Below are 4,142 nucleotides of genomic sequence, written 5' to 3' on the forward strand. Positions count from 1 at the left end.
TATATATAAAGCTATCTCAATTAAAAACTGTACTTTTGTATCTTATAGTGTGACAACTCTAAAAGTCACATAATCCTCTTTCCACTAGGTTGGTTTTCAATTTATTATTTTTTTCTAAAAAAAAATTGTTTGTTATTTTAGTCAACGAATACCATGAAGTATAAATGTAAGGGTTTCTTAGTTTTTATAGGATGTGGCTTTCCTTGGGGATGTGTGGCAAATTTATAATATTACCCCATACATGTTACAGCTTTGAAATATAATAATGTTGAATGCTTAGCTCCCAGAAGGAGAATAGAAAAAAATAGTTTGTTTGTTTTTGTTTTTTTTTTTTTTGTTTTTTAATATAAACCTTAAATAGCTTTAACAGTCCAGTCCCTTCCAGCAATAGCAGGTGGGGGAAAGTTGCAAAAGTGTCTGTGGCTGGTCCAGGTCTGTACTGGAGTATAAGGGTCGAAAATAGCATAACTGGTGAAAAGTTAACATTTTCCCTGCAGGACTTGTTCTAGAGGTTGCATGTCATCAGTTAACTTCAAAATAACTACATAATACATATTGCCATATAGGCAAAGATAAATATGTATATGCCTTACTCTGCTATCTTTCCAAAGTTCTTCTAGTTTATTATTTTGTTTTTGAAATGTTTATGCATATAGAACTGGGGTACATGCCAAAGATGCAAGGACGGTGAGAGGATTCACCTGAAACAGAGTGGGGAGCAGAACAAGCATATTGAATAATACACTGCTGAGGGGAACAGTGTGCAAGACAGGAGAGGAAGCAGTCTGCTGTACCATGTGGGTCACCTCTCTGGCCAGAGATCAAACTAATGTTGAAGTGGCTGAGGCCAGCTTCATAGTGCTGTGCTTTAAACTGTTGGCCATCAGGGAGGATCCTAGTTTATTATTCTCACTTGAGCCTTTTCACTTTGCAGATTCAGCTCTTTTTTACTCTATAGCTATTTCTGTTGTTATTGTTGGTCATGTTAACAGCTTTTGAAATGGTGACTAGATATTAAGATGATTGAATTCCACAGAATTAATTTTTCTTGCTCATTGTCTCTAGAATATATATATGTATGTATGTATGTATGTATGTATGTGTGTATGTATGTATAACATATGCTCTTGTCCATGATTCGAGAGTGATAGCTACTGTGTTTAAAATTATTGGATATAAACATATTAAAATGCAATGATAAGCAGTGACACACCAAAGTAAATTTGTCAGATAGGAAGTGAAAACCAAGATTACAGATTGAGAAACAGTTACAACTAGTTTTAGATACACCAAAGAGAGAGAGAGAGAGACTAACATCATAGAGTTGAGAACAATGTTTTCTGCTCTTGCTGTTGAAAATGCTATCATCTTCACACAAACATTCAATTAACAGCATGATGACAGCAGTTGAGGGGTATCTAAGTCTAGAAATAGAAACTGAAGTTCTATGTGTTCAGTTTAATAAGCTCTTCAGAGTTTTAAAATAATATTTCAAAGATATTATAGTTAACAAAAAGTGAATGCAAAACAAAGATGGATCAGTCTCTCAAATTGAAGATGTTTCAAGTTTTTATTTTTGTTTTTTTTTTTAACTTGGATCTTTTCAATTTACTTTAATAGCCATTTTCATGTACAACAAAGAGAAAAGTGAATATAGTAATTATTTTAAAATAGTTTACATAATTGACAGTTATTTGCTTTGAAGCGAATGAAACAGTAGTCAATAGTAAAATCACAGAATTTATTTTAATGTTTAATGATATAGTAAGGGATGTAATATGAAATTTATAAAATATATAGATTTTGATCTGGCAGAGAAGGTAATTGCACTAGCAAACAACTGTGTAATATTTATTATAGGAAATGAGGGATGTAAGAGATGTAGTTAAAATAAAAAGGAGTTCTAGTATAGACATCTGAGTTAGTAATGTCTATAGAATAGTATGGTATTTTAGAGGCTTGAACTGAGCTCTGATGACCAATAGTACAATCAGAAGTGTTTTACAGCATGAAAAGTGAGGCTTTAACAGTTTATTAACTGAGAAGAGGGAACTTTATGTAATTCAAAATAGCAAAATGTGGTATTTGGTAATATAAGAAGACACAGACACAGTCAAAGTACATCATGGGAATCACTACAGATGAAAGACTATCCTTATGAACACTTAGATGCTATTGGTGTATTTTTTTTTTCATTTATTCATACAGAACTGGGGTGCAGTCCAGAGGTGCAGGGGCAGTGAAAGGATTCACCGGAGACAGAGTGGGGAGCCGAATAGGCCAATGGACAAAGTACACTGTACTGCTGAGGGGAGCAGCAGGTGGGTCAGGAGAGGTCTTCGGTGCCATGTGGTCACCCCCAGGGCAGGTGGTGATCGAACTCATGCTGAAGTGGCTTTAGCTTCTTAGTGCCATGCTTTAACCCGCTGCACCATCAGGGAGGGTCCACTATTGTTGTATTTTTAAGTATGCAATTACATGATCACCATTTATGTTTTTAAAACTTTCTGTTTCCAGAGTAGAAAATACATTTCCACAGCAGCAAATTGAGGATAACTAGTTAAAAATGGAAAGAAGAAATTTGAGTATGAAATAAAGAGCTTGATTTTCACACACACACAAAAGTGAAATAAAAGGTGCAAAGTATTTTTAATTGTAGTAGATGTAGAGTCAAAAGTTCTTGGTCGGACTCTCCCTGGTGGTGCAACATGTTAAAGCACCGCTTTATGAAGCTCCCCAAAGCCACTGCAGCATGAGTTCGATCCCCGCCCCAGAGGTGATCCACATGGCATGGCAGACCTCTCCTGACCTGCCCATTGTTCCACTCAGCAGTGTATTTAAGATCTGCCTGTTCTGCTCCCCACTCTGTATTTCTGATACTTTATGTGGGAAACCTAGATGACTTAGGGTAGATTTGTTTAAAGGATAGATTATTTCCCATACTTAGAGGTATGGCGGTAAATAGTTGCAATTGGCTATATGCCTATTGCAACTAGTCAAACTCAGTGGGGAAGTTTGACTTTGAAATTCAGATTTGTGAGCCATCTGTGAATACATAAGTTATTGAAAAAGTTAAATATCTTTAGGTATAAATGATTATAAAAGAGATAAAATAATTTGCAATAATTATATGGTGCTAAATAGTACTAACATACTACTGAAGGTTCATCAAAACCTAAATTTATGGAGTGCAGTGCTATGTCTTTTTTATATTGGTTAATGCCTTTTTAGAATCTACATGGCCTGCCTATGAAAACACTACCTTTAAAAAATACATTTGATGCTTTTGAATTTTGAATTTCCTACTGGCATTTAAGGTTTTGACTTTAAATATGTAGTTTACACAGAAAGTATTTTCAGATTATCTGTAATTTTTAACTTGAAATGAGACAGATTTTCAAAATGTAATTTCTACATATATTTCAAAAATATAGGTCTATCAGAAAACCATGTATAACACTATTGCCTTCATAACCATATTTTGGGTATCAGAGAGAATGAATGCTTAAAATTAACAAAAATATATTGATAAATTTGCAAATATTTGGATAATAAAGAAATAGTCATGAGAAAAGTGGTGAATAACAATCTACATGTTTTCCTTCTTAAACTAGTTTAAATAAAAATACATTTTTATTGTCCATTTTCCTGTGAATAATAGAGGAGCATTTTAAGGTCACTTCTCACAATCTAGCCACATTTTACTGCCTTCATGTTCACACATGGGACGACATACACATTGATAACGTTAAGCTTCTCAGGTCCTAAATGTGTGTGTAGGCTATTGCAGTCTAGAAGATGCTATACCAAACACAAAACTTATTTCTGAATCCAAAAATATGATCATATACTGCCACAAATAACCCATTAATATTAAGACCTTATCCTCAAGATACAAACAGTTAATCACATGATTTTTAGAAATGAGCTGGGGTTTCTTATAAACATTATTGTAACATAACATGTGCTCTATTGGAGGGGAGGAAACAATTGAAAATAGTAATAATAAAATAAGCAAGACATAATGACCCTGCCTGATCCTCAAAATAGCAGGATTGGAAAGAAGGTTTTGATTTTTTTTTTTCCTAGAGTGTTTAAACAGGTAAAATATCCTTTTTTTTTTTTTTTTCAAGATTCATTTA

The sequence above is a fragment of the Condylura cristata genome, unplaced genomic scaffold, assembly GCF_000260355.1.
Source record: "Condylura cristata isolate star-nosed mole 26May11 unplaced genomic scaffold, ConCri1.0 scaffold00010, whole genome shotgun sequence".
NCBI lineage: Eukaryota > Metazoa > Chordata > Mammalia > Eulipotyphla > Talpidae > Condylura > Condylura cristata.